Source organism: Miniopterus natalensis, chromosome 14 (assembly GCF_054644295.1).
Source record: "Miniopterus natalensis isolate mMinNat1 chromosome 14, mMinNat1.hap1, whole genome shotgun sequence".
Taxonomy (NCBI): Eukaryota; Metazoa; Chordata; class Mammalia; order Chiroptera; family Miniopteridae; genus Miniopterus; species Miniopterus natalensis.
Genome location: NC_142094.1, coordinates 11786096 through 11803836, shown reverse-complemented (window position 1 = coordinate 11803836; position 17741 = coordinate 11786096). Strand labels below are relative to the sequence as shown.

The 17741-nt window shown below is 47.6% G+C and overlaps 2 pseudogenes; both read left to right on the top strand.

Annotated features, from left to right (window-relative positions):
- Positions 1 to 10113: 10113 nt before the first annotated feature.
- Positions 10114 to 10529, top strand: LOC148091499 (transmembrane protein 242 pseudogene; annotated as a pseudogene).
- A 2250-nt stretch (positions 10530 to 12779) lies between these two features.
- On the top strand, positions 12780 to 16441 carry LOC107532548 (glutamate dehydrogenase 1, mitochondrial-like; annotated as a pseudogene).
- The last annotated feature ends 1300 nt before the right edge of the window (positions 16442 to 17741 follow it).

Below are 17741 nucleotides of genomic sequence, written 5' to 3'. Positions count from 1 at the left end.
CTTTGCCTCCACATCCACCCTCCAGCAGGGGAGCTGGCCCTTCTGCCTCTACCCTGCTTCCGACCCAGGCCCAGACTCCTTTCTGCTTTGCAGGGCCCCCACCACCAGGGAGGCCTAACCACCAAGGCCAAGGTGGCTCACAGCCCAGCAGAGTCAGTGCCTGCTGGAGGCCTCAGCCTGGGACGCAGGCTCCCCGGCGCTCCTCCGACCTCTGTGCCCAGGCAGGCGTCTGCACGCCCTGCTCTCTCCTAGTTTTATGGTTTTAATTCTTATATTTTAAGTCTTTAATCCATTTTGAGTTTATTTTTGCATATGGTGTAAGAAAGTAGTCTAGTTTTATTTTTTGCATGCATCTGTCCAGTTTTCCCAGCACCATTTATTAGAGAGACTCTCTTTATCCCATTGTATGTTCTTGCCTCCTTTGTGGTATATTAATCACACAGGTGTCGGTTTTCTCCTGGGCTCTGAATTCTGTTTCATTGACCTATGTATCTGTTTTTAATGGCAGTACCATGCATTTTTTTAAGAGTAAAGTAGGTTTTTATTTATAGTCTTGGAGTAAAAGGGGAAGCCTTAGGTTGCAAGACAATTCTTCCGCAGTGTGTACAACATACTTATTTCCATGGAATGGAATCAAACACGGACTGAGACTACAGAGTATATGCTAGAAATCTGCAAATGTGGGGAATGGAATAGAAAAAAGGCAAAGAAATGAGTCCCAAACACACAAAATTCTTCACTGGGATCTGCTGACCGAGCCAGAAGCAGGGCTGGATCACACAGTGGGACGGGGTCCAGAACCACGGGAAAGGGAGGGGGGAGCTGGGAAGGGGCCGCACTGGGGTGCGGGTTTAGTACCTTGTCAATTGCTCTTGGTGTTTACATCCAAAATCAGCTGGCTCTGTTTCTTAGAAATACACACGGAAAGAAAAGATTTGATCATTACTTTATGAATCATCGGGAATAGGCACAATTCACTCAGATTCAAATTTCAGTAGCAGGGAATAAATATCAAAACATCATCCCTGGCCTCAATACAAAACCTCCACCCCACCCGATCCTCCGAGTCCCACCTCCTGACGGCCTCTGGGGGCCACCACTTTGCAGACGACACCCTCTCATTCACTGAGGACTGAGGGGTCGCAGCCCTCCCTGGCTGGCTGAGAGGAGCAGGAGAGAAACAGGCCAACGACTGCTGCACATCTGTCCCCACTTCCTTTCATACCACACACTTCCTCAAGGACCTGGTGTTTTGATAGGAGTGATGAATAGCTTCTTAGAAAAAAAAAATATCCTTAAACAAAGGGGGGTAATTTTGATTACTTCTTAAGCCAGTCATCTTAAAGTAGAGCAAGCAGTCCACAGATTCAGTCTATCAAGCAGAGGTGAGGGTGGCCCAGGAGGAGGGGCGGGGGTGCCCCCTGCCTGGGCCGCTCGGGGCTGGAGGAGCTGCTCAGGACAGCATGTGCTCACAGGCCCGGCGCCGTCTGTCCTCCACAGGGACAGCTGCCAAGTTGGGGTGTGTTGGTTTAAAAAGTCCTAGTGAGAATAGGAAATCCCTAAGGGAAACGTTAAAAAAAAAAAAGTGGAAGTGGGAAAGGAGAAGAGAGCTGTTGTCCAAGAGCTTCTACATAAAAATAAAATTTTTTAAAAGAGAAAGAGGGCCCGGCAGGGTGTGACTCAGCGGTTAAACATCGAACTAAGATCCAGGAGATAGGGGTTAGATTCCCGGTCAGGGCACATGCCCGGGTTGCGGGCTAGGCAGCCAATCAATGGCTCTCTCATCATTGATGTTTCTCTCTCTCTCCCCCTCCTTTCCTCTCTCTGAAATCAATAAAGATGGTTTTTTTTTAAAAAAAAAAAAAAAAAGAGGAAAAAAATAGTCCCTTAAATGGTCCCAAGGTTTTCAAAAATGAATTAAAAAGATGATGAAATGACAGAAAAGACAGTTTTTATTGCTGGACTGCCGCGAGTTCTTAGCTGGCCTCCATCCAGAGTTTCTTCCTGCTTTGGGGCTCTTCTGGCGAGACTCAGAGCTGCTGTTGGAGCCCCCATGGGAGGCAGAGAGGGTGCTGTCCTTAGCGCTGGTGTGGAGGCTGTTGTCTGAGGAGGGGGGAGTTGGTCTTCAGGTGGGCACTCCAGTGCATGGACTTGCTGCTCCGGAAAAGTATTCTGCCCTTGGGGTGAATCTATAGATTGCTTTGGGGAGTATGGACATTTTAATATTATTAATTCTTCCTGTCCATGAACATGGTATATGCTTCCACTTATTTGTATCTCCTTCAATTTCTTTCTTCAGTGTCTTACAATTTTCTGAGTGCAGGTCTTTTACATCATTGGTTAAATTTATTCCTAGGCATTTTATTCTTTTTGAAGCAATTGTGAATGGGATTGTCTTCTTAGTTTTCTGATACTTCACTACTAGTGAATAAAAATGCAACTGACTTCTAGATATTTATTTTGTATTATGCTACTTTAATGAATTCATTTATCAGTTCTAGTAGTTTTTAAAAAATATGTTATTGATTTTAGAGAGAGAGGGAGAGAGACGGAGAGAAAGGTAGGAAATACTGATGAGAAAGAAACATTAACATCAATCAGCTGTCTCTTGCATGCTCCCTGCTGGGAATGGAGTCCACAACCTGGGCGTGTGCCCTGACTGTGAATGGAATTGGCGACCTTTCAGTGCATGGGATGATGCTCAACCAACTGAGCCACACTGGCCAGGTCTGTTCGGCTATTCTTAAGGTGGTTATCAATGATCGTTGTTCTATAATTTAGTTGCAGTTTTGATGTGGTCATGGGGAGAAGTGAACACAGCATTTACCTACCCTACCATCTTGACCAGAAGTGGGAGGCTATCTCCATAATGATGTTAATTCTAAACCATGTTTTAAATATTCAGTCCAGCTTCCAGTCAAGATGGAGGTATAGGTAAACAAAGTACTCCGATCTTCTCACAACCACATCAAAATTACAACTAAACACAGAACCGTCATTCGGAATTGCCTGAATTCTAGCTGAATAGCAGTCCAACAACTATAAAATTAAAGAAAAAGCCACATCAATAAAATTTAATTTAATTTTTAAAAAATAAAAAAATAATAATTTAAAAATAGGAAGGAGGAGGAGGAGGAAGCAGCCACCTGAGACTGGCAGGAGGAACATACCCATGTGCGGTGGGCAAAAATCAAGAGGGATATCTGCTGCAGAGGCCCCACCTGAGGAGGAGGGGGCCCCAGCCCCACACCAGGCCCCCAAACCCAGGGTTCCAGCGCTGAGAAAAGAAGTCCCCATAACTTCTAGTTTATAAAAACCAGTAGGGATTGAGGCCTAGTGAGAGAGAGGGCTGCTGGACTCCCATGCAGTTCCTTTTAAAGGTCCCATGCACAGGTTTGTTCTAACTCTCTCTGAGCTCCAGCACTGGGATAGCAGGTAGAAAGGCACCAGGGATGTATGGGCAGGAATTGAATTGTCTGGCATCAGAGCAAGATCTGGGTGGGGACAGCTTTCTCCCAGACAGAAGTGCTGGTAGAAACCATTGTTCCTTTGATGGGTCCTCCCCCCACAGAGCCAGCAGATGGGTACGATAGCTGAGTCTCCATCAACCTGGCTATCACTGTTTGCCCCACCCTGGTCATTCCCTGAGATGCCCACCCCACCAAACTTGCAGGCCCACACAACCAGTTTCCAGTGGCTTTTCCATACAATTGGCCTATCCTGGCTCAGGCTTCAGACTTTCCAAAATCCCTCAAACAAGCAGTATCTGACATCACTGTGCCTGTACCTCTCTCTAAGTGACCCCAGGCCCAGTACTAACAACATGCCAGCCATGGTTGGCTTCTCCTGGGGACCTCCAAGCCCAGCACAAATAGCAGTCATCTGCAGATTGCTTTGTAGCTCAAGCCAGGTGGCCTTGGTCAGAACACAGGTGGCAGCTGGCCTTGGTCTGCACTTCCTGGGAGGTCCCAGAACCAGGTACCAGTTGAACAACTTCAGACCAGATCAAAGCACCACCCAACCACCTCCACAGTGACAAACACAAGGGGCAGACTCAGCAGGCACCAGAGTCCTGCTGAAGTAAGTCCTGCTCTGTGGGGCTGGCCCCTGCATAGCTGAACCTGCACAGAGTTTAGTAATCATAGCCAGTCCATGCAGCCAACTGGTCTGGGGGTAAATCCTTCCCATTGGCGTGCCATGACACAACTACAACAGAAGGGTGTACACAGCCCAAACCGGGGGGGGAGGGGGGGGTCACACTTAGAGTGCCTAACTTGAGTGATCTGGGAGGCTGTGCCACTGGACCCTACAGGATACCTACCATATTAGGCCACTGTACCAAGCCTGGGGGACACAGAAGCTCTACCTAATACAGAAAAACAAACACAAGGAAGCTGCTAAAATGAGGAGACAAAGAAACATGTCCCAAATGAAAGAACAGAGGAAAACTCCAGAAAAAGACCTAAACAAAATGGAGACAAACAATCTACTAGTGCAGAGTTCAAAACACTGGTTATAAGGATGCTCAGTGAACTTAAGGGAAGAATAATTAAGCTTAGAACTTCAACAGCATAAATAAGGCCATGGAAACCATAAAAAAGAACCCATCAGAAACAAAGGATACACTAACTGATATGAAGAATAATTTACTAGCATCAGTAGTAGAGTAGATGAAGCCTGGCCGGTGTGGCCCAGTGGCTGAGCATCATCCCATGCACCAGGAAATTGCTGATTCAGTTCCTGGTCATGGCACATGCCTGGCCTGCAGGCTTAATCTGTGTGGGAGACAGCCAATCAATGTTTCAAAATCTCTCTCCTTCTCCCTTCCTCTCTCTAAAATCAATAAAAACATAAAAAATGAAAATAAAAAAATAGTAGAGTAGATGAAGCCAAGAATCAAATCAGCAATATGAAATATAAGTAATCAAAAAATACACAATCACTGCTCAGCCAGGTGTGGCTCAGTAGTTGAGCATCGACCTAGGATCCAGGAGATCGGGGTTCGATTTCCAGTCAGGGCACATACCCAGGTTGCGGGCTAGGCAGCCAATCAATGACTCTCTCATCATTGATGTTTCTATCTCTCTCTCTCCCCCTTCCTTTCCAATCTCTGAAATTAATAAAGATATGTTTTTTAAAACAATACACAATCAGAACAGCAAAAAGGAAAAAAATGAATATAGTGTAAGGAGCCTCTGGGACAACTTCAAGCATAAAACATTTGCATGATGGGGATACCATAAGGAGAAGAAGAGCAAGACATAAAAAACCGTCCCTGGCCAGTGTGGCTTGTGCATTGGAGGTTTGCAGGCTCAATTCCCAGTAAAGGGCACATACCTGGGTTGCAGGTTCGGTCCCCTGCCCAGTGGGGCATGTTTGGGAGGCAATGAGTTGATGTTTCTATCTCTCTCTTTCCCCCTTCCTCTCTCCTTCCACTCTCTCTAAAAATCAATGGAGAGAGGGAGGGAGGGAGGGAGGGAGGGAGGGAGGGAGGGAGGAAGGAAGGAAGGAAGGAAGGAAGGAAGGAAGGAAGGAAGGAAGGAAGGAAGGAAGGAAGGAAGGAAGGAAGGAAGGAAGGAAGGAAGGAAGGAAGGAAGGAAGGAAGGAGGAAAGAAAGGAATTTAAAAGACTTGGGTTGTAGACTTTCAGTGAGAGAAGGGGGGCAGTGGCAGGCCCGGTGGGGTCCCGGTGGGGTCCCAGAGCCCAACCCTCCCGCGCCTCAGCCCCCAGCGCCCCCAGCGGACAGTGGCTGTGTCGCCAGTCCCCATGGCGATGTAAGTAAGCTTGGCGTCCGGCCTGGTTACCCCCCATCCATTCCGGTGTAGCCCTGGCCCTGGAGCTCCGCCCGGGGCGGGCCGGGGCGGCGGGAGAACGCGGAGCCCGGGCGGGGGACCGGCGCTAGGAGCTCCGTGAGCAGGGGCGGAGGCGGGAGGGAGCCGGGCCCTGCGGGACCAGCAGGCTCTGGCCCGCGCTGCGCTTCACCTGATCCAGCTCAGCCGCACCCGCTTCCGGGGCTTGGTCACTGCGGATGGAGCGCAGCCCCCGGGCTCCACACGGGCGCGTGCGGGGCGCAGCCTGCGGGCCGCAGGAGCCTGAGGTCCGCGCAGAGCGGGACTGAGCCGGGCGCTCGCGCCGCCTTCCCGGCTGCTCCCCGGCTCCGGCCAAGAGGCAGCCCCAGGCGCGCTCCCGGCCCTGCCTCCGAGGAAAGGCCTCGGGTCCCTGAGCCCGCGGGAGCCATCCGGAGACCCTGCAGGCCCTCGGGGGCGTCCGCGCTCGCTCCCCGCTGAGCCCGCCCTCTGCCCCAGCGACCCGGCCCCTCTCCTCACTCGGGCACACCCGGCTCTGTGCCCCCCGAAACGCGCCGTGATCCTAGCCATCCTCATGGGTAGGCGGTGGTATCCCTTTGTGGTCTTAATGACCATTTCCCTAATGACTGATGAATGACACTGGGCAACTTTTCACACGCCTGTTGGCCATCAGTTTATCTTTTCTCCTGAAATGATTATTCAAATCTTTTTCCCATTAAAAATAACAAAAAACGACAGCAAATAGGAAAAAAATACTACCATGTAACTGAGTGTTCCCAGTCTTCCCTTCTCCTCCCCGACTTTTAGGGGGACAACAGACCTGAGAGCCCTCGGGGCGATTCAGAGAATCCTGTTGGAGGGGAAACGGAGGGGAGAGAGGCAGATGAGGAAGACGGGGCGCAGGAGCCTGGAAGATCTACTGCGAGGTGCTGCTTTCCAACAGGAACTGGGGAAGGAGGACTTTGAGGAAGGATTGCTTTGTGAGATGGGATTCTCCACAGTCCCCTCGAGAAAACCCTAAGCAAAGCTCGTTGTGACTCCTCAGAACTTTTGGAATTGGGTCTGTGTTACTTTGGGCTGTGTCACTACACTGATATGACATGGGGAGGGGAAAGGAGTTTTATTTGGATGTTATATAAACATCCAGCAGTTTTATTCTTGGTGTTGCCCTTAGCAACAGAAGTACGTGGATGGAGAAAAGCAGAGTGGGGAAGCACTTTTTAAAATAATACATATTGCCCAGCCAGGCGTGCCTCAGTGGTTGAGTGTGGACTTAGCATCTGGGAGATCCTGGTTCGATTCCGGGTCAGGGCACGTTCCCAGGTTGTGGACTTGATCCCCAGTCGGGGGTGTGCAGGAGGCAGCCGATCAATGACAACTCTCATCATTGATGTTTCTATCTTTCTCTCCCCTTCTCCCTTCCTCTTTCTGAAATCAATAAAGATACATTTTTTAAAATAATAATAATATATTTACAGATTTTTATTTTGCAATAATATAGATCTGTTGGGGGCAGCAAAAATGGCATCAGATGTTAGACCAGTGGGGTCAGACTGGACCTGGGTTCAATAATTTCAGCACTTGAGCTCTGGCTAGGAAAGAATTCAGAGCCAAGACTCAAACATAAGAGACTATTAATTTAGAAAATCACAGAGGTAGATGAAGTAATTCATAGAACAAATGGGCTTAGAAAGCAAGTTATAGGGTAAGGAAAGGGACCTTGGAGCTTAGAAGTGAGGAAGGTAAAAGTGACATGGCTAGGGGGAGGGAGGGGGAGGGGAAGGAGAAGGGGAAGAGCTCCCACGTGCTCCCAGGAGGGAGAGCAAGATGGGTCTTCCTCCTAAGAGCATTAAGAATGGAGATTTTAGGGGGAGGTCCCAGGGGAAAATTTCAATAAAATATCTGGCAGATTTCCAGGTGTGTCCCCTCAGGGTCTACATCTCCACTGATTGACTGGTCAGCCCCAGGGAAGGAGGTCATTAGTCAGTGCTGCTGGTCTTGAGGTCAGCTGTGGGGCAGCTTGTCTGGTTTTGCTGCTTATCTGGGCCTGGAGCTGAAATGCAACTAAGCCTAGATGTCTCTAGGGAGGAAAGGTCAGGGAGCCTAAACCGATTGACCAGAGATATGAAAGGTCAGGGGGTCCAAACTGCATGACCAGCAATATGCTAGCAGGGGTGGGAAACATCCAGCCCGAGGGCTGTATATGACCCACAAAATCATTTGGTCTGGCCCTGCCAAGGCAACTGCAGGTGGGACTCGAAATTCAACACATCTAGGAGCTTTTTTCACAGCTAATTTTTAAGTTGATAATCTTGTATGGCCCATGAACAATGTTGTAAATATCCAAATGGCCCTTGGCAGAAAAAAGTTTCCCTTCCCCTGTGTTAGGGGATGAAAGGTCACCGTGGGGACAAGGCGACCTTCGGTATCTGGCCCATCGTCCTTGCTCTGCTCATGTCTGTGTAACTTCTTACCACAAATGCACAAGACGTTGCCAAAAAGAAAAGGAAAGAAGAACAGGGGATTTCATGTACCCTTCACCCAGCCCCCCCATGGTAACGTTTTTCCTATGGTACAATATAAACCAGGAATTGACAGTGCTTATTCAGATTTCACCAGCTTTATTTTATTTTTTAACCCTCATCTAAGGACATGCTTAGAGAGAGGAAGAGAGAAAAACATTGATGAGAGAGAAACATCGATTGGTGGCCTTTCGTACCTGCCCGAACTCGGGACTGACCCCGCAACCCAGGTCTGCACCCTGACCAGGAATCGAGCTGGCAGCGCTTCAGTGCACAGGACGGTGCTCAACCAGCTGAGCTACTCCAGCAGGGCAGATGTCACCAGTTTCACATGCACTAGTTTGTTTGTGTGTGTGAATGATTCTGTGCAATTTAATCACAGTTGTAGATTCATGTAACTAGCACCACAATCAAGAGACAGAACAATTATGTCACCTTGACTCCTTCAGGCTGCCCTTTACTTACCTCCAGCCCCCCACTTCACCCCACCTCTGCCCCACTCCTAACCCCCAGCAACCAGTCATCTAATTTCCATCTGTAAAATTTTTTTTAAATGTTTTTATTGATTTTTTTTTAGACAGAGGGAGAGGAGAGAGAAATACAGACATCAACGAGAAACATCAACAGCCATCGACTGCCTCCTGCATACCCCTACTGGGAATGAAGCCCACAATCCAGGCGTCTGCCCTGACCGGGAATCCAGCTATGGCCTCCTGGTTCATGGGTGGCTCAACCACTGAGCCACACTGGCCAGATCAGACAAACTAGACTTTAAAACAAATGCTGTAACAAGAGACAAAGAAGGGCATATCACCCAGCCAGCATGGCTCGGCAGTTGAGCATCGACCTATGATCCAGTAGATCCCAGTTTGATTCCAGGTCAGGGCACATGCCCGGATTTCGGGCTCTATCCTCAGCAGGGGGCGTGCAGGAGGCAGCCGATCAATGACTCATCATTGATGTTTCTATCTCTCTCTCCCTCTCCCTTCCTCTGTCTCTGAAATCAATAAAAATATATTTTAAACACACACACACAAAAAAAACCCACAATGACCCCAAATCTATGGACACACCTGAAGCAGTTCTAAGAGAGTAATTCATAGCAATACAGGCCTATCTCAAGAATCAAGAAAAAAATGCAAATAAGCAATCTAACCTTATACCTAAAGGAACTAGAAAACGAAGAACAAACAGAGCCCAAAGTGAGTAGGAGAAAGGAAATAATAAACATCAAAGCAGAATTCAACAAAATGGAGTCTAAAAATACAACATAAAATATCAGTGAAACCAAGAGCTGGCTCTTTGAAAAGATAAACAAAATTGATAAACCTCATCAAGAAAAAAATAGAAACAAGACTTGAATAAATATAATCAGAAATGAAAGAGGACCAGTGACTACAGGCACTCCAGAAACACAAAACATTATAAGGAAATACTATACAAACAATTATATGCCAGCAAATTGTACAACCTGGAAAAAAATGGATAAATTCTTAGAAACATAAAATCTTCCAAGACTGAGTCAGGAAGAAACAGAAAATCTGAACAGACAGATAACTACTAATGAAATTAAATCAGTAATCAAAACACTCCCAACAAAAAAAGTCCTGAGCCTATTCCAAAAAATCGAGGAGAGAAGGCTCCCGAGTTCATTTTGAGGCCAGCATTATCCTGATTCCAAAACCAGACAAAGACATGACCAAAAAAAAAAAATTATAAGCCAATATGCCTGATGAACATAGGTGTAAAATAATAAAATATTAACACACTGTATTGTTATAAATATGGAGCCTGCAGGCCCTGAGTCTGGGGGACAGTCCTCTGGGCTGGAGGTCCAGGATCCACCCCCAGCCGGCTTTTCCTGGTTAGAGGTTGACTTTTCCTAGGTCCTGCTGCTGTGGCGGGAGTGCTGGGGGCATTGGTTACGTTATCATAGTGAAAAAGAGAAGCCCGAAGGTTCAACAGGGGAGCATGGCCAGCACTGCCCTGCTGGACAGAGGCGCTTCCCTGGCCTTGGAGCCCAGGCTGGGGCTCGCTGTTCACCTGGTGGGGGGTTGCTGTGATCAGCTTCGCAGTTAGGAAAGCTTTAAGAGTTCACAGTAGGAAAGACTTTCAAAGTAAAATGCAATCAATATTTCCAGCAATTCCCAAGAACCTCCAATCTGCTGTTGAGCGGGAGGAAGCACTGAAATTCAAATGAGATGAGCAAGGCGGCTGAATTTCAAAACTATTGTTACAGAAAGGGTGGCTTTGCAGACGCTAAACAGCAAAAGGACCCAGTGATTCCTCCTCAGGCCCTGGCCTGTGTGCTCAGTGGTTAGAGCATGGCCCACATACTAAGTGGTTGAGCATCAACCTATGATCCAAGAGATCGGGGTTTGATTACGGTTAGGACACATGCCCGGGTGGCAGGCTGGATTCTCAGCAAGGGGTGTGCAGGAGGCAGCCATCGATGATTCTCTCTCATCATTGATGTTTCTCTCTCTCTCTCCCTCTCCCTTCCTCTCTCTGAAATTAATAAAGATATATTCTTTTTTTAAAAGGGCACATACCTGGGTTGCAGGTTCGATCACCAGCCCCAGTTGGGGCTCATGTGGGACCAGTCCATGTGTGTATCGCACATCAATGTTTCTCTCTCTCTCCCACACTCCTTCCTTCCCTCCCTCTCTCCCTCCCTCCCCCCCCTCCCTCCCTCTCTGTCTAAAATTCAATGGAAAAATATCCTCACGTGAGGATTAACGGGGGAAAAAAGAGAAAGATTTCTCCTCAGGAAGACATGCAGAGCGTTGCCTGAACCCACGGGAGGGACAGTGTTCAGTGTGTTCACACAGTCCTTCTGTGTGCTTCATTTTATTTTTAATAGAATTTATTGGAGTGCCGCTGGTTAATAAAATTATATAAGTTTCAGGAGTACAATTCTATAATGAAAAAAATATTAACAAACCAAATTCAGCAATACATTAAAATGATTACATACCATGATCAAATGGGAGTTATTCCCAGGATGCCGGATGAGTCCTGAATAGCTATTATTATTGATCTCAAGTACATACTTGTTTGCCTCTCATTTCAAAAGGGCTTTTTATTTGTAGGTTAACACATCCTTCTTAATAAACTTGTAAACGTAACTGTTTCTCTGAGTTCTGTGAGTCATAGCTGCAGATTACCAAGCCCAGCCGCCAGTCAGTCAGGAGTACAGGTGACCGCCTGGGACTTGCGATTGGCAGTGAAGTGGGGCCGTCTGTGGGACTCAGCCCTTAGCCTGTGCGATCTGAAGCTAACTCCAGGTGGGTGGGCTCAGAACTGAACTGAAGTGTAGGACACTCAGCTGGGGTTACAGAACTGCTTGATGTGGCAAACCTACACATCTAGTGTCAGAAACGTGAATGTGGTAGTAGTGTGAGAATAAAAGAGAAACATCAGTGCTTTTCTTACACAAAAAGGGATTTCAGCAGGAGAGGCGGGCCACCAGCATTTCTCATCTCCAACTCCAAGCTGAAGAGGCTAAATTCCTGGGGAGGGTGGCCAAGAGGTCAGGGGCTCCCTTCCTCAGCGCATAGGATAAAGGCTCCATCTCAGGCGCAGCAGGCCAAGAATATTGGGGTCCTGATCACTGTTCCCCCAGCTCACTGGCAGGGCAGAGGTCCCATACTAGGGAAAGGGACTGAGAAGACTGAAACTACCACACCCACCCAGCTCCCTGAACAGTGGTTCACGGATATTGCCCAGGGAAAGAGGCTTCACCAAGAGCAGAGAGTTTTGAAGCTCTCTCCAAAGGAATTGACTTTTCTTGAAACAGAGTGTGAAGGTCAAGTTCAATAGCTCCACTTAATTAAAAGCAACAAACTAAACTATAAGCCAGGTAGTTTGCCAAAGAAAACCAGTAGAAGAGACAGCTAAGAGCCCACCTGCTCAAAAACTGGCCTCAAAAACTACCCTTGACTGAACTTAATTGGGTCAGAGTACTGAACAATGTATGCCCCAGGGCACTGTCGAAAATAATACAGTAATTAGCCAGTAATTAGTGCAGCCTGGTATTGTACGTAGGGGTGTAATAGCCAATGAAGCAGAGAGCTTAACAGAGATATCAGGGCAAAGACGGTCAAAAAAAGCCCTGCTGAAAACATGGTCATCCCAGGGTGAATGTGCACAGACCCGCAGTGGTCCGTCGGGGAATGTCATCAGAGGCTGCACTTGCAGAGGAAATAGGCCTCACTAAAATAAACTCGTGAGATCGCAAAACAAACAAACAAGAAAACAACAACAGAAACAAGGCAGGAAACCCCTTCCCTCACCAGACATCAAATCTCCTGATGCCTTGATCTTGGATTTCCCATCCTCTGGGACTGTGAGAAATAAATGTCTGTGGATTGTAAGCTCCGGTTCTTTGGTATATTTGTTATAGCAAACCAAACGAACTAAGATATAGCCCTCAACCAATATGGGTAAGATGGACAATGCCCAGCCCTGCACCCTCAGGTAGGTAACTCAGACATGTCTACGCTGTCACCCAGAGCGCCCCAGAAGGAATGAGTCCCCGCTGCCCACAACAGGACCTTGCTTGATAATGCTCTCTACTGGTTTCCTTCCCCTCCCCATCTTACTTCCCGACTTCTCACTTGTGCTTCCTCACAAATAAACTACTTGCCTCAAAAACAAAAACAGCCCGGCCGGCGTGGCTCAGGGGTTGAGCATCAGCCTAGGATCCAGGAGATGGAGGTTCGATTCCCAGTCAGGGCACATGCCCGGGTGGCGGGCTCGGTCCCCAGCAGGGGGCGTGCAGGAGGCAGCCAATCAGTGACTCTCTCATCACTGATGTTTCTCTCTCTCTCTCCCTCTCCCTTCCTCTGTCTGAAATCAATAAAGATGTATTTAAAAAACAAAAACAGCCCAGCCGGGCGTGGCTCAGCTGTTGAGCATCAACCTGGGATCCAGGCAATCGGGGTTCGATTCCCAGTCAGGGCACATGCCCGGGTTGTGGGCTCGATCAATGACTCATCATTGATGTTTCTCTCTCTTTTTCTCTCTCCCCCTCTCCTTTCCTCTTCTGAAATCAATAAAGATATATTTTTTAAAAAATAAAATAAAATAAGAAATAAAACAACAACAACAACAACAAAAACCCACAGGAAAGTGGGAGGGGAATCAGCACTATACAAAAAGGATATAATATATTACAATACAAAAGTAGTTTCATTTGAAAATTAATAAACGCAATTTACCATAATAACAGAGAGATGCAGAAAAAAAGCATTTTTAAAAATTTAAATATCCATTTATGATGCATAAAACAAATAGAACAGTCTAAATCTGTAAAAGGGAAAAATACATACAGATTTACCTTTCAACTGGCCAGTTGGGTTTCCATATGGAAGAAAGAAAACTTTACCCTGGCCAGGTAGCTCAGTTGCTTAGTGTCACCCCCATACACCAAGGTTGTGGGTTCCATCTGCAGTCAAGGCACATACAAGAATCAACCAATGAATGCATAAATAAATGGAATAACAAATCGATGTTTCTCTCTCTCCAAAAAGAAAATCAATAAAAAATGAAATTAAAATCAACTTTAGTGAGGTATAATTTACATATGATAAAATATATCCTTTTTTTTTTAAAAGAAAAACATAGGAGAACACCTTTACAACCTTAAAATAGGCAAAGTTTTCTTAAATGGCGAGTAAAAACCTCTGGCCATTAAAAAAACAAATTGATAAACTGGATATTTTATGGTATTAAAATAAAAAAAATTCTCATCCAAAGATACCATTAAGGGGGTGAGAAGGAAACCCACAGGACCTGCATCCAGAATGTATCTGAAGGGTGGTACAATCAAAGGGAAAGACAGACTGTGGAAGAGATGAAGGGGCAGCGCTCAGTTCCCGGGAGGAGATGCACAAGACCCACGGGCCAGGGAAGCAGCTCTCGGTTAACTTCAGGCAGGTGCAGGTGGCAAGCACAGGCTTCCTCACACCCACCAGAAAGGTTACCATGGAGACACTGGGAGCGCCAGGCCTGTGCGGGGCGGCCCCAGGCCTCTGCAGGGAGAGAGTAAATTGGAACAACCATTGGAACCTGTCCGGCAGAATCCATGCATATCCTGAGTTCCCCATGACTGGCATTTCACTGTCAGGAACAGACCCAAGAGAAAGGTGGGCACAGGTTTACCTAATCGCACTATTCTTAATAGCCCAAATCCAGAAACTGCCTAAGGTTCAACAACAGCAAAACTGATAAATAAATGGAAGTGTATGCACCATCGCAATACCGGGAATGGGAATGAAAAGGCCTCGAGCGTGTGGGAAAAGCTCTCAAATGCCCAAAGCAGTGCATCTTGTGTGATTCTGTTTATATGAAGTTCAAAGGCCAGCAAAACAAATCTATGAGTTAGAGGTTCAGAGAGCGCTGCTTGGGCGAGCGAAGGGGAGCGTGAGGGGCCTCTGGAAAGGCTGGTCCTTGAGCTGGGTGCTGGATGCCCAGGTGCGCTCGCTTTGCAGAGATTCCTCAAGCTGGACTCTAAAGTGCACTTTTCTATGGTTATATCATAGCTCAGTAAAATCTTTTTAAAGTAATTATTTATAAAGCCATAAGATCATTAACAGAAGGATTCTCGCTGAGCTCTGCAGGGCTGACTCTGGTGCTGCTGGGCCAGCCTGAGGGCAGCCCACCACCCCCAGGCCCACTACAGCTGGGGCTCCAGCCACCCTCCGGGTGACACTACAGCGACGCAGCGGCTGACCACGAGGACTACCCTAGTTTATTCAAACTGGTGGAGGACCTCAAGACCCGGGAAAGCAAGGACCAGACGTGGAACTGAATGTGAGGCATCCCGTGGGTCATCAAGCCCCGCAACCATGTGCTGAGCCTGTCGTTTCCCATCCTGGGAAGTCATAGAGGGCTAGCAGGCCGGGCACAGTCAGCAACACATGCCCTGCAAGGGAGGTGAGCATTACAGCACTGATGTGAGTGCAGGTGACGTAAAAGCTTTGGCTTCTGTGATGACATAGTGCGCAGTGGTTGATGTGCTCTTTGAGGATGCCAATGCTGGTGTTAAAGTCAATCCCCAGATATTACAGATAATGAATTGGGAAAGATCACAAGGAGGTTCACCATGGAGCTGGCAAAGAAGGGCGTCATTGGTCCTGGCATTGATGTGCCTGCCCCAGACATGAGCACGGCGGGACATGTCCTGGATTGCTGACACCTATGATATTAAGGCCCATGCCTGTGTCACTGGTCAGCCCATCAGTCAGGGTAGAATCCATGGACGGATCTCTGCTACTGGCCAGGCAGTTTTCCATGGGATTGAAAACTTTGTCAGTGAAGCTTCTTACGTGAGCATTTTAGGAATGACACCAGGGTTTGGAGATAAAACTGTTGTTCAGGGATTTGGTAATGTGGGCCTGCACTCTATGAGGTATTTGCATCGCTTTGGTGCTAAATGTGGTGGTGTTGGTGAATCTGATGGAACACATGGAATCCAGATGGTACTGACCCAACGGAACTGGAAGACTTCAAATTGCAACATGGATCAATCCTGGGCTTCCCCAAGGCAAAGCTTTATGAAGGGAGCATCTTAGAGGCGGACTGTGACATACTGACCTCTGCTGCCAGTGAGAAGCAGCTGACCAAGTCCAGTGCACCCAGAATCAAAGCCAAGATCATCACTGAAGGTGCCAATGGACAAACAACTCCAGAAGCTGATCAGATTTTCCTGGAGAGGAGCATTATAGTTCCAGATCTCTACTTGAATGCTGGAGGAGTGACAGTGTCTTACTTCGAGTGGCTGAAGGACCTAAATCATGTCAGCTATGACAGTTTGACCTTCAAGCATAAAAGAGATTCTAACTACCACTTGCTCATGTCTGTTCAAGAAAGTTCAGAAAGAAAATTTGGAAAGCACGTTGGAACTATCCCTGTTGTGCCCACAGCAGAATTCCAAGACAGGACCTTGGGCATCTGAGAAAGACATCAGGCACTCTGGTTTAGGCCAGGTAACTCATGTGCACAGCCATGACGTATAACCTGGGATTGGACCTGAGAACAGCTGCCTACATCAGTGCCACTGAGAAAGTCTTCAAGGTGTACAGGGAAGCCGGCGTGACCTTCACGTAGATGGACTGCAGCTGACTTCTTCACTGCCCTCCTCACCTCCTCCTCTGTAGACCTAACGCAGGTTTACATGTAGCCACACATCTTTCTCTCATTACTTATTAGATAATGGACACATTCTCACAGGTCAATCCTAATCAGCCCCTTAAGAAAAAAGAAATTGGTGTGCCCTCCCTCCTTGGAGTATGCCAGTGCCTTTCCCTTCCTCCTCTCTTCCCCCACAGGCATGCATCTCCTAAACTCGGGACCCCACGAGATTTGCAACCAGGGGAGCAATGGGCAGCAGCAGCTTGTCCCAGCTAGCCCCCTGCACCTGTCCCCAAGGCCCTCTTTTCTCTGACTTTCCAGTGAGCCAGAGCAGCCCAGCCTAGGCCCTAGCCTGTTGCTTCTTCTGTGCTAAACCCTTCCTTGTTTCACTGTCCCCAGCTTTAATAAACATACTTCCAAAATAAATTTTAAAAATTAAAGGTAGGGAATCATGTACAAAGCTGAAAGTAGATGCCAGAGAGCCGTTTGGGTGTCCCGGCTGCACCGCCTTGCTCCACAGCTGCTTCCCTGCAGTCAGAGCTGTGGCCCGGAAGGCACCTGGGGTCCAAGAGCAGCCGGTTGCCTGTTGCTTCAGCTCTGGCCAAGTCTGAGACGTGCTGTAGCTTTCACACGTTTAAGAAGCAGGCGTAGCCCTGGCTGGTTTGCCTGCTGGTTAGAGCGTTGGCCTGCGGACTAAAGGGCCCCAGGTTTGATTCCAGCCAAGGGCACAAACTTCGGTTGCGGGCTCGATCCCCGGCCCCAAGCGTGCAGGAGGCAGCCGGTTGACGTGTGTCTCTCACGTTGATGTTTCTTTCTCTCTCTCCCTCCATCCCACTCTCTCTGAAACGCAACGGGAAAAATGTCATCTGGTGAGGCTCAAAAGAAAAAGCAGGTGCATGGCATTTCAGAAGGTAGCATTGTCCCCATGTGAGCTATTAGTATTTTATGTCAGCAAAAGAACTCAACTTTATAGATTGCAAACAAAAATAAAAGCTGTTTCTCTTTATGCATTTTATTCTTTAGAATAAGTATATGCTACTGTAATAAAATTGCCTTTAATCACTTAATAAGTCAAAAAGAAAAAAGGATTTTTAGCCTAGGTTCTGCCATAACAGACACTTTCTTAGTCTGCGCGGGCTGCTCTAACGAAGATACCACAGACTAGGTGGCTTATGAACAACGGAAATTTCTTTCTCACAGTCTGTGCTGGGAAGTCCTAGCTCAAGGTACCGGCAGATCTGGGTCCGGTGAGAGCCCTCCTCCTGGTTCACAGGCT